The sequence below is a fragment of the Aquarana catesbeiana genome, linkage group LG03, assembly GCF_042186555.1.
Source record: "Aquarana catesbeiana isolate 2022-GZ linkage group LG03, ASM4218655v1, whole genome shotgun sequence".
Lineage (NCBI taxonomy): Eukaryota > Metazoa > Chordata > Amphibia > Anura > Ranidae > Aquarana > Aquarana catesbeiana.
Window position 1 is genome coordinate 287,443,827 of NC_133326.1, and position 13,243 is coordinate 287,457,069.

A 13,243-nucleotide genomic window follows, 5' to 3' on the forward strand; every position below is an offset into this window, starting at 1 on the left:
CCTGCAGTGGCGGCAATTGGGGTATGTTAATCCCTGAGAGACCATTTTAGATTAGGGCTTAAAGTTTTCCCTGAACAGCAGGCTCAGGATTTAGTCGAGCTGCCAGGGGCTTTGTGTTTGCAATTGACACAATCAGAGATTCTATTCTTTAAACCTCTCGCCTTACACTTGGGTTGTTGGCCTACATCACCCTGTAAGCACCCGATTTCGTCTGATCTCGGAGGCTGGTTAGTACCTGGATGGGAGTCCGCCTGGGAATACCAGGTGCTGTAGGCTACAGATGCGTAGAATCTGATGGTTGAAAAGTTGGTCAGCCGAAGCGCCATGCAAAAGCTCTTGGCTGGTTTTCCTTTCCATGATGAAAGGCTGTTTGGGGATGGGGTAAAGTACCTTTTTTGCCAGTTAAGAAAAGGAGTAGACATCCCTCATTTAAACGGGCCCTTTCTCCAGTGCCAGGGGCATCAGCCTCCAGGCAGGCACCACGGTCCCCACCGTCAGGTTGGGAAAAGTGGAGAAAAGACTGCGCTACCAATTAAATAAAAGTATATATAGTGAAAAAAGAGCTGCTAACAAACAAAGTTCAACGTGTATGGTAAATCAAAAAGTGTAGCGCTAATATGCACACTGAAACAGTATAGTGTATATGTGCTATAGATGTAATACATAAAATTAAATGTGATAAGTGAAATCAAAAAGTAGCTGTGCTTGAATGCACAAGGTGTAAACATCGAAAACAAAATGAAACAGTCCACATGAATAAAAGAAGGAAGTCTCTTCTTGTTGGGGTGACACCCAACCAGCGGGGGTAAGCAATAGATTTGTCTGTAGTCACTCTCATCGAGACTCCAAGGTAAGTAATTAAATACTCTTACCGACTGAGGTGGACACAAATGTCGTACGACAATGGGTCAAAAAGGCTCAGACTCCTGTACGGTCTTGATGTTGTGTCCCGGAAAGAGTTGGGCGGGTCCAACACGTTATCCTCAACTCCTGGTTTCCGAGCTCCACGGATGGTCTCCACCATGGACGGGACTTTTTATGCAACCATCTCAGTCGGTAAGAGTATTTAATTACTTACCTTGGAGTCTTGATGAGAGTGACTACAGACAAATCTATTGCTTACCCCCACTGGTTGGGTGTCACCCCAACAAGAAGAGCCTTCCTTTTATTCATGTTGACTGTTTCATTTTGTTTTTGTTTTTGATTTTTACACCTTGTGCATTCCAGCACAGCTACTTTTTGATTTCATTTATCACATTTAATTTTATGTATCACATCTATAGCACATACACTATACTGTTACAGTGTGCATATTAGCGCTACACTTTTTGATTTGCCATCCACCGTCAGGTTCAAGAGGACCTCAGGGTCAACCTCAGGGACAAAGGAAGTCCTGGGGGGAGGAAACCTACAAGACAGAGCGCTAAAGCCTCTTATTAAGGGGCGTCCCCGCTCGCTCGACGGGGGGAAGACTTGCCGTTCTCAAGGGCCTGGCAGGAGGAGTTTTGAGACAGATGGATGTTCTTCATAATAGCTCTAGGTTACAAACTAGATTTCCGAGATTTCCCGTCTCCTCCTTTCCTCAGGTCAAAATGTCCTGAGACCCAGAGAAAAAGGTCTTTTTTTCAAGCATTAGACTGACTTTTGTCTCAAAAGGTGATTTGCAAGGAATCAATCTGAGCTGTTGTCTCCATCCTATAAGGAGGAGAACTTTTGGCATCAATTGACATTAGGGATGCATACCTGCATGTGCCTATTTTTCCCACTCACCAGAGGTGTCTGCATTTCAAAGTATAAAAGCTCCATTTTCAGTTTATAGCCTTGCCTTTAGGTATGGCTACTACACCTCAGGTGTTTACAAAAGTTTCTGGCCTTCCTTGGCCAGATTAAGGACTCAAGGTATAACAATTGTAGCATACCTAGACAATCTGCTCTTGTTGGACAGGTTGGTAGCCCACTTAGACCAGAGCATGATCACCACAATCATACTTAGGTTGGGCCTCAACCTAGAGTGATTTAAAACCATTAAAGCAGGCTAAGAGTACTTGGGTCTGATTATAGATACAGCCCATAAGAGGGTGTTTTTACCCCAAGCAAAGATCAGTTCCATAAGGGAGCTGGTTCAGGTGGTCAGGGCAAAGGATGGTCCTTCTATTCGCCTTTGCATGAGGTTGTTGGGAAAGATGGTGGCTTTATTCTAAGTGGCTCCCTATGCTCAGTTTCATTCGAGACTGCTGCAAAACGGTATCCTGTCTACCTGGAACGAGAAGGTCCAGGTGCTAGATTGTCCAATGTGTCTGTCGCCAGAGCCTTCAGTTGGTGGAGGATATCCAAGAATCTGCAGAAGAGGAGATCCTCCTTACCAGTTACCTGAAGGTGGTAATAACATATGCCGGCCTTTTGGGTTGGGAAATAGTCCTGAAAGGACTGTCCAAGGGAAATGGTCTAGAACCAGAAAGACCTTGCCCATCAACATTCTAGAGATTCGGGCAGTGCGCCTATCCCTAAGGGCCTGGACATTCAGGTTGTGGAATCGTCCTATTAGGATTCAATCTGACAATGCCACAGCAGTGGCTTATTTCAATCACCAGGAGGGCACCAGAAGTCATGCAGCCTAGGGAGAGGTAAAACATATCCTAACCTGGGCAGAAAGGCATGTGCCGTGCATATTGGCAATCTTCTTTCCAGGTGTAGAGAACTGGCAGGCGGACTACTTGAGTCGCCAGCAGTTGTTCCCGGGGGAATGGTTCTTTCACTTCGACATCTTCCTGGCTATATACCAAAGATGGGGGATTCTGGACATGGAACTGTTTAGCGTCCCAGGTTCAACATCAAAGTTGGCAACTTTGTGTCAAGAACAAGGGATCCACTCTCATATGGAACAGATCCGTTGGTAACCCCGTGGGATCAGTTTTCACTGATTTATGCATACCCTCCTATTCCACTGCTACCACGACTGCTTTGCAAGGATCAAGCAGGAAGGGAAGTTGGGGGTTCTTGTGGCCCAGAAGATCTTGGTATGCAGTGATTGTAAGGATGGCGGTAGGGGACCCTTGGACCCTACAACCATGTCCAGACCTGCTCTCGCAGGGACCAGTGTTCCATCCTGCCTCACAAACACTAAAGTTAACGGTTTGGCTTTTGAAACCCACATTCTGAAGAATTGGGGCTTTCAGGCTCAGTAGGTTCTACTTTGATTAATACAAGGAAGCCCGCTCTGGGAGGAATATATTCCAGGTGTGATTCCAGGGGTTGGCATCCTAGAAAGTATGTTATAGGGGAAATCCTTGCCTTTGTGCAAATAGGATTAGAAATGTAGCTGGCCTTGAGTACCATCAGGGGCCAGGTTTCGGCCTTATCAGCATTGTTCCAACGACCACTTGCTTTGAATTCCCTGGTCCGTGGTTTCATACAGGCGGGTGATATGGCTTAATCCCACTGGTTAGGTCACCCTTAAAACCTTGGGACTTGAATTTGTTTTTTTGTCAGTTTACAAAAACAGCATTTTGAGCCGATACAATATACTCCCTTGATCCTTTTGACAAGGAAGTTGTTTTTTTCTGGTTGCCATATCTTCTGCAAGAAGGGTATCAGAATTGGCTGCTCTTTCTTGTAAAGAGCCATATTTAATTATTCACAAGGATAAGGTGATATTGCGTCCTCATCCTAGCGTTCTGCCGAAGGTGGTTTCAGGTTTTCCTCCAAAACCAGGATATTGTTCTACCTTCATTTTTTCCAGAACCCTGTTCTACGGAAGAAAAGGCGCTACATTCTCTTGATGTAGTGAGTGCAGTCAAAGTCTATTTGAAGGCGACCGCTCACATTCGAAAAAACGGATGTTTTGTTTTTGTTGCCTGAAGGTCCTAGAAAGGGACAGGCAGCGTCAAAATCTACTATTTCTAAATGGATTTGGTATGTAATTATTCAAGCTTATGATTTGAAAGAGAAGATTCCATCTTTTCAAATCAGACCGCACTCCACCTGGACTGTTGGTGCTTCTTGGGCAGTGCGTCACCAAGCCTCCAATGTGGCTGTCCCCAAAGGTGTTCCAGAGCCTCAGTTGGTGATCGGTATCTGGGAATCTGCAGAAGGAAAAAACCTTCATTCCAGTTACCTGGAAAGTGGTAACGACAGATACCAACCTTTCAGGTTGGGGAGCAGTGCTGGAAAAGACAACTGTCCAGGGACAGTGGTGCAGAACCGAAAAAGCCTTGCCCATCAACATCCTAGAGATTCGGGCAGTGCGTCTGGCTCTGAGGCCCTGAACATTCAGGTTACGGGATTGTCCTGTCAGGATCCAATCCGACAATGCCACAGCTGTGGCCTATATCAATCGCCAAGTGGGCACTAAGGGTCACGCAGCTCACAGAGTGGTGGACCATATTCTAGCTTGGAAAAGGATGTTCCTTGCCTATCGGCAGTCTTCATTGCAGGAATAAAGAATTGGCAGGCGGACTACGTGAGTCGCCAGCAGTTGTTCCCGGGGGAGTGGTCCCTTCATCCCAAAATCTTTCTGGCTATAGCCAAAGATGGGGGATCCCAGACGTAGATCTTTTGGGGCCCAGGTTCAACATGTAGTTGGTCAACTTTATGTCAAGGACAAGGGATCCACTTGCATGCGAGACAGATGCGTGGTGACCCTATGGGGTCAGTTTTCACTGAGTTAGGCTTTTTTTTCCTATTCAGTTGCTGCCACTGCTTCTTTGCAGGATCAAGCTGGAAAGAAAGCCGGTAATTATTGTAGCCCCAGCATGGCCCAGAAGGTGCTGGTATGCAGAAATCATAAAGATGGCGGTGGAGGATCCATGGTCCCTTCCACTACTGCCAGACCTACTCTCACAGGGGCCGATATTCCATCCTACCTTACAAACTCTAAGTTTGACGGTTTGGCTATTGAAGACCACATTCTGAAGAGACGTAGTCTCTCTGGGTCAGTGATTTCTACCTTCATTAATGAAGCCGGCTTCCAGAGTTAGATATTATAGACTCTGGAGGGCTTATGTTTCCTGGTGTAAGTTCAAAAGTTGCCACCCTCGGAAATATAACATTGGTAGAATTCTTGTTTTTTCTACAAGTACAAATGAAGCTGGCCTTGAGTACTATTAAGGGCCAAGTCTCGGCTTTATCGGTCTTATTTCAAAGACCGCTTGCTTCGCATTCTTTGGTCCGGGGTTTTTTATACAAGGGGTAATGCGGCTTATTCCGCCAGTTAGACCACCCTTGAACCTTTGGGACTTGAACTTATACTACTTGGTATTGCAAAAACAGCCCTTTGAACCGTTACAGCACACTCCCTTGATCCTTCTGACAAGGGAAATAGTGTTTCGGGTTGCTACACCCTCTGCAAAAGGGTATCTGAGTTGACCGCTCTTTCCTGTAAAGAAGCCATATTTAATTATTGAGGTGGTTTTAGGTTTTCACCTAAACCAAGATATTTTCCTGCCGTTGTTTTTTTTCCAAAACCAGGGTCTAGGGTAGAGAACTCACTACATTGTCTTAAGGTAGTGAGAGCAGTCAAGGTCTATTTTAAAGTCGACTGCTCAGGTCTGAAAGACTGATGTTTTATTATGCTGCCAGAGGGTCCTAGGAAGGGACAGCTAGCATCGAAATCTACTATTCCTAAGTGGATTTGGCAAGTTATAATTCAGGCCTAATGGTTAAAAGGTAAGATTTCACCTTTTCATGTCAAAGTGCACTCTTCTAGAGCGGTTAATGCTTCTGGGGCAGTGCATCACAAGCCTCCATGGCTCAGATCCTCTAAAAAAGGGCATGAGGATATCGCCTTTTGGGCGCAGTGTGCTGCAGGCAGCAGTATAGATCCTCAAGTCTGTTGGCGCCCTAGGATTGTGTCTCCCTCCCCTCAAATAGCATTGCTATGGGACCTCCCACATAGTAATTACTATGGTGCTCTTTGTCCCGTTATGTACAATAAAGAAAATAGGATTTTTATAACAGCTTACCTGTAAAATCCTTTTCTTGGAGTACATCGCGGGACACAAAGGTCCCGCCCCTCTTCTTCTGGGGTATATGTAGATTGCTTTGCTACAAAAACTGAGGTGTTCCCCGTATGGGAGGGGTTATATAGGGAGGCAACTTGCTGTTTAGGGTATACCAGTGACCATCACCTGAAGGTGACCTATAACCCACATAATAGTTACTATGGTGCTCTGTGTCCCGTGATGTACTCCAAGAAAAGGATTTTACAGGTAAGCTGTTAGAAAACACGCGCAAAAAAGGGCATGTCAGAGGTTGGTGACACAGGCATTCCCTTGGCACATTTACTAGAAGCACCAGGCTGAGCGTTAAATAGCAGCGGCAGTTGCTGGACAATTTGCTCAAGCAAATGTGATTTCTTCTGGTAGTACCTCTGCATTTGTGCATCAGGCTATGGTCAGAAGGGGGTCTCCCCCCAAAAAAGGGCTCAAGAGGGACTCCTTCAAGTTTTAAAAAGCCTAAACTCATCTCTAAGATGGCATTCTTCCCTGAGAGATCTGAGGTGGCTGGTCAGAGTGAGCCATCAGGGACATCATATTAGGATTGGAGCAGAGGTTAGTGGCTTTAATCGCATCCCAGAGTGGGACTAAGCGCAATAGGTCCCCTTCCGCTACCCAGGACCCTCAATCTGAGGAACCGGGATCGGGAGATGATGAATTTTTCTCAGGGCACCGGGAAGATGCTGATGATGCCTCTTCTGAGGGGTCAAATGCGTAAGGATCAGGTTCACAATCTGAAAGATTGATGGTACAATCTCTTACTGAATTGGTCCGCTCCACATTTATGCTACCCTTAACTGAGTCGGTTGACAAGCCTACTTCTTGTTTGGGTTCGCTAAAGCCTCCCCAAGCTGTGCATGCCTTTCCTATCCATTCATTGCTGGAAGAGCTTATGTATTCTGAGTGGGATCACCCAGATAAGCATTTTTATCCTCCTAAAAAGTTTTCAACACTTTATCCTATGGAGGAAAAATTCACTGAAAAATAGGAGATACCAGCAATTGACGCTGCTATATCCTCTGTGAATAAAAGTTTGACTTGTCCGGCAGACAATCCTCAAATGCTTAGGGATCCAACTGATAAGAAGTTGGAATTCCTATTAAAAATACTTTTTCTTTGGCAGGTTCAGTGACTCAGCTTGCGCTGGCAGCAATTGGTGTATGTCAATCCTTGAGACCAGTTTAAACAGGTACTCAAGTTTATTCCTGATCAGCAGGCCCAAGATTTGGCCGAGCTACCAGGGGCGTTATGTTTTGCAATAGACGCTATGTGAGATTCTATTCTCCAGGCCTCACGCCTTACGCTGGGGCTGGTGCATATGCGTAGAATACTTGATTGAAAAATTGGTCAGGCGAAGCACCCTACAAAAAGCTCCTGGCTAGTTTTCCTTTTTTGCGTTGAACGGCTGTTTGAGGATGATCTGGATAAGTACATCCAAAGAATTTCTAATGGTAAAAGTACCATTTTGCCCGTTAGGAAAAGGAGTGATCATATTTAATTTAAACGAGCAGCTTCTCCAGTGCCAGGAGCATCGGCCTTCAGGCAGTCTTGATGGCTTCCACCGTCAAATTCAAGAGGTAAACCTCAGGGTCAACCCCAGGGACAAAAGAAGTCCTGGGGAAGGAAACCTACAAAACAAAATACTAAAGCCTCCTTATGAAGGGATGCCCCTGCTCGCTCGAGTAGGGGGAAGACTTCTGCAGTTCTCAAGGATCTGGTGGGAAGAGTGTCAAGAAAATTGGGTGGCTTCCTCAATTACTCTAGGGTACAAACTAGAGTTCCGAGACTCCCCGTCTCCTCGTTTTCTCAGATCAAACGTTCCGAGGGATCCAGAGAAAAAGAAGTTTCTCTTTCAAGCATTGGACTATCTTTTGTCTCAATCGGTGGTCCCCATAGGAGAGCAGGGATTGGGGTTTTATTCAAACCTTTGCACGGTACCCAAACCAAATGGAGATGTCAGACCCATTCTAGATTTCCAAGATCTAAACTGGTTTTTGAATATCCACTCTTTTCACATTGAGTCAATCCGATCAGTAGTCTCCATCCTACAAGGTGGAGAACTTCTGGCGTCAATCAACATCAAGGATGAATACCTCCATATGCCGATTTTTTTTTTTCCCCCCCGCTCACCAGAAATATCTACGGTTCGAGATAGAAAATCTTAATTTTCAGTTTGTAGCTCTGCCTTTCGGACTAGCTACTGCTCCTCAAGTATTTACAAAGGTTCTAGCCCCTCCTCTAGCCAGATTAGGGGCTCAAGGTATAACCATTTTAGCGTACCTAGGTGATCTGCTCTTGATAGACCAGTTGGTAGATCGCTTAGACCAAAGTATGGTCACCACAGTCAACTACCTGGAATACCTAGGTTGGATTCTCAACCTAGAGAAATCTTCCTTAAAACCATCAAGGAGATTGGAATACTTGGGTCTGATCATAGATACAGCCCAGAAGAGGGTATTCTTACCCCAGGCAAAGATCAGTGCCATAAGGGAGCTGATTCAGGTAGTCAAGGCAAAGAAGAATCCTTCTATTTGACTTTGCATGAGGTTGTTGGGAAAGATGGTGGCTTCATTCGAGGCTGTTCCTTATGCTCAGTTTCATTCGAGACTCCTGCAAAACAGTATCCTATCGGCTTGGAACAAGAAGGTCCAAGCTCTAGATTTCCCAATGTGCTTGTCTCCAAAGGTGCGCCAGAGCCTCAGTTGGTGGTTTATAACCAAGAATCTGCAGAAAGGAAAATCCTTCCTACCAGTTACCTGGAAGGTGGTAACAACAGATGCCAGCCTTTCGGGTTGGGAAGCAGTCCTGGAAGCGGCGACTGTCCAAGGGAAATGGTCCAGGTCAGAAATGACCTTGCCCATCAATATTCTAGAGATTCGGGCAGCGCGCTTGGCCCTGAGGGCCTGGACTTTCAGACTACGGAATTGTCCTGTCCAGATCCATCCGACAGTGCCACAGCAGTGGCCTATATCAATCACCAAGGGGGCACGAGAAGACGTGCGGCCCAGAGAGAGGTGAATCATATCCTAACTTGGGCAGAAAACGATGTACCTTGCCTGTCGGCAGTCTTCATTCCAGGAATAGAGAATTGGCAGGCGGACTACTTGAGTCGCCAGCAATTGTTCCCGGGAGAATGGTCTCTTCACTCCGATATCTTCCTGACAATATGTCAAAGATGGGGGATTTCGGACGTAGATCTGTTTGCGTCCAGGTTCAACAAAAAGATTTACAACTTTGTGCCAAGAACAAAAGATCCGCTAGAGTGCAGAACACATGCCTTGGTATTCCCGTGAAATCGTTTTCCACTGATTTATGTATTCCCTCCTGTTCAACTGCTTCCACGACTTCTTCGCAGGATCAAGCAGGAAGGGAAGTCTGTGATTCTTGTGGCCCAGGAAATCTTGGTTTGCAGAGATCATAAAGATGGCGGTAGGGGACCCATGGACCCTACCACCACGTTCAGACCTTCTCTCGCAAGGTCCAGTATTCCATCCTACCTTACAAATGCTTAATGGTTTGGCTATTGAGATCCACATTCTGAAGAAGCGTGGGCTGTCAGGTTCAATGGTATCTACCTTGGTTAATGCAAGGAAGCCGGTCTCCAGAATCATATATTATAGAGTCTGGAAGGCATATGTCTCCTGGTGTGAATCCAAGGGTTGGCACCCCAAGAAGTATGTCATAGGTAGAATCCTTGACTTTCTACAAATGGGGTTAGAAATGAAGTTGGCCTTGAGTACTATCAAGGGCCAGGTCTCGGCCTTATCAGTATTATTTCAGCGACCACTTGCTTCGTATTCTTTGGTTCGTAGCTTTATTCAGGGGGTAACGCAGCTTAATCCTCCGGTTAGGTCACCCCTGAACCCTTGGGACTTGAATTTAGTTCTGTCAGCATTACAGAAACAGCCTTTTGAGCCAATAAACCATATTCCCTTGGTCCTTTTGACAAGGAATCTAGTTTTTCTGGTAGGCCTATCTTCTACAAGAAGGGTATCAGAATTGGCATCTTACTTGTAAAGAGCCATATTTAATTAGTCACAAGGATAAGGTACTATTGCGTCCTCATCCTAACTTTCTACTGAAGGTAGGGTCAAGTTTTGATTTAAACCAGGATATTGTTCTACCTTCATTTTTTCCAGAACCCAGTTCTACGGAAGAAAAGTAACTACATTCTCTTGATGTGGTGAGAGCAGTCAAAGTCTACTTGAAGGCGACTGCTCAGATTTGAAAAACGTATGTTTTGTTTGTATTTCCTGAAGGTCCTAAAAGAGGACAGGCAGCAGCAAAATCTACTATTTCCAAATGGATTCGACAAGTAATTGTTCAAGCACACTCCACAAGGGCTGTAAGTGCTTCGTGGGCAGTGAATCACCAAGCCTCCATGGCTCAAATCTGCAAGGCCGCAACTTACCATAGTTATACTTATACATTTACCAGATTCTATCAGGTAGATGTAAAAAGTCATGAGGATATCGCCTTTGGGCGCAGTGTGCTGCAGGCAGCAGTATAACTCCTCTGATCTCCTGGTGCCCTAATTTTGTTGTCTCCCTCCCTTCAGTTGGCATTGCTCTGGGACATCCCACATAGTAATTACTATGGCTCTATGTCCCATGATGTTTGATTAAAAAAATAGGATTTTTATAACAGCTTACCTGTAAAATCCTTTTCTTTGAAGTACATCTGGTAGCAAAAGATTGGTTAGTCATTTAACACAGCGGAGCTGAAGAAAGGACATCAAACCTCCTAGGACACTAGATAAAGGGGCATGAGGCATGCTGGTATTAGGAGGGGTTAGCCAAGTCTGGCCAGCAGTTTTTTGTTTGGCAGTGTCCATCCCTTCCATAGGTGGCAGTATAACATGAAGCTTAAAGTGATACTAAAGTCTTGTGTTGTTTGTTATTTTTAATGAAAAAAAAAAAAAAATGTTATTCTTACCTGCTCTGTGTAGGGGTTTTGCACAGAGCAGCCCCGATCCTCCCCTTGATCCCTCTTCGGTGCTCCTGGTGCCTCCCTCCTGCCCCCACAGCAGCTGTGGGGACACCCGAGCCGAGCCTCAGCTTCGTGTGTCCATTCAGACACGGAGCCGCGGCCTGGCCCTGCCCCTTTCTCTCCTCATTGGCTCACCGACTTTGACGGCAGCGGGAGCCAATGGCGCCATACTGCTGTCTCAGCCAATGAGGAGGGGAGTCCCGGACAGTGGAGTCTATTGTGCAACATCGCTGGATCTAGATGGACCTCAGGTAAGTATTAGGGGGGCTGCTGCACACAGGCTTTTTATCTTAATGTATAGAATGCATTAAACGGTAAGTTCACCTTTACAGAAAAATCTGTAATGTGAAATTACACAGTACCCTCCCCCAGTCCCGCTGACCTGGATCGCGGCGATCTCCCGTTCTGAGCCCTGGTATAACCATGTCAGGGGTCTGGGGCTTAGAAATCCCTGCAGCTGAATCTCCAAAACGTATCCCATCAGGAGGGATGTTTCGGAACATTCTAATTGTCCGGTGCCGACCAATCAGAACCCGCGTAACCTGTCCTGTCAGTGGAGAAGACGTGAATGCCGAGGGGATTTCTAAGCCCCGGATCCCTAAAGCGGCTATACTGGGGCTCAGAACGGGAGATCGCCATGCAACAGGTCAGCGAGACTGGGGGGGGATGAGGAGGGCGTCCTGTGTAAGTTCACCTTACAGGTTTTTCTGTAAAGGTGAACTTACACTTTAAGTTAAAAACTTTTGCCTTCACAACCACTTAGAAGTTCTGTGTCCCTTAATGGATGAGAAAGGAACTTTGATTTTTCTGTGATTTTACCTTTAATATTTTAAGTTGGTGAAAGGGGTCTTCAACACTTTTTGTAGTGAAAGACGAACAAGCATACAGCTAAAACAAGCTAGAGCAGAATGAAGTCAGAATTTCTTAACTGCCTACTTGCTCAGAGGGCAGAGGAAACGTCAGGGGTCTAATAAACCCCTGATGTCTCACTAAAGGGAACCTGTCACTATAAACATGCCATCACATTGGGAACTATTTGTCCCCTATGTAAAAGCAATAAAGGTAAGTGAAAAACCCTGTAAAGAAAATAAAAAGGTACATTCAAACAAAAAAAAAAAATTGGATCTGCCCCTGTACATACATAAAACATCAAACATACAAAAAACATCAATTGTGCTATCCTGGTTCCATACTGCACTGCACACCACAGTTAACTCTAAAGTAGTGACCTGTAAGTGCTTTTAAAGCCCACATCAATAGAAAATTTAGGTACTGAAGTTTGTTGCAGTTTTATTGGCACACACAATTTTAGGGCTTTACATGTTGGATATCTATTTACTCAGCACAACCGCCTCTTATATTTTACCAAAAATTGTATGATAAATTTCATTTGTGCGCAATAAAATTAACTTTAATGTATTTTTACTGAAAGTTTGAAACTGCTGTACTAATATTATGTTACTAAAATAGAAGACGAAAATAAGATTTTTTCTATGTTAAAAATTATTTTCTTGGAATTCATTGAGGGAAATATGCCCTACTGCAGACCTGCTTTGCTACAAAACTGAGGCATATTGGTATATCCTGGTCTGGCCTATAGTTGAAGGTGTCCCTCAATGAACTCCAAGATTTAATGGTGAGAAGGAAGTTTCTTTTTACTCTTGTGTTAGGCAAACTATTCTTCCCCTTCTCTCAGCTCCCTAAATATCCTTTCAAGTAGCTACTGGGCTACTCAGCCCCCCTAATACTTACCTGAGCCCAAACTTCTTCCAGCAATATGCACGTGTACCTCGGCCATCCGGGACTCTCCCTCCTGACTGGCTGAGACACAGCAGCCCCATAGGCTCCCGCGGCTGACAGTTATTTAACCAATCGGGAGAGAGGGGCTGGGCTGAACCACGCCTCCGTGTCTGAATGGACACACAGAGCAAGCTGTTTGCTGTGGGGGCACTCAGCAGGAGGGAGGAGCCAGGAGCCCAGACGAGGGACCCGAGAAGAGGAGAATCCAGGCTGCTCTGTGCAAAACCACTAGCAGGTAAGTATGTTTGTTATATTTAAAGAAAAAAAAAAAAAAGAGACTTGAGTATCACTGCGCGTACAGGATATTCGTATGGGAAGATTTTTGTTGAAATGAATGACTTGGCTACAGGGTATCTTTTAAATTGGCGATAGACTCGCAAATATCAGGAATCAGCCGTGGAAGCCTCCTTATTTTTTTCATAACAAGTTTCTAATAAATTCACAAGCAAAAACTGTTTATT

General features: G+C 45.2%; 1 protein-coding gene across 2 annotated transcripts in view; it reads left to right on the top strand.

Moving 5' to 3' along the window:
• POC1B (POC1 centriolar protein B) overlaps positions 1-13,243 on the top strand; it is a 197,619-nt gene that overhangs the window by 15,321 nt on the left and 169,055 nt on the right. The window lies entirely within an intron of this gene.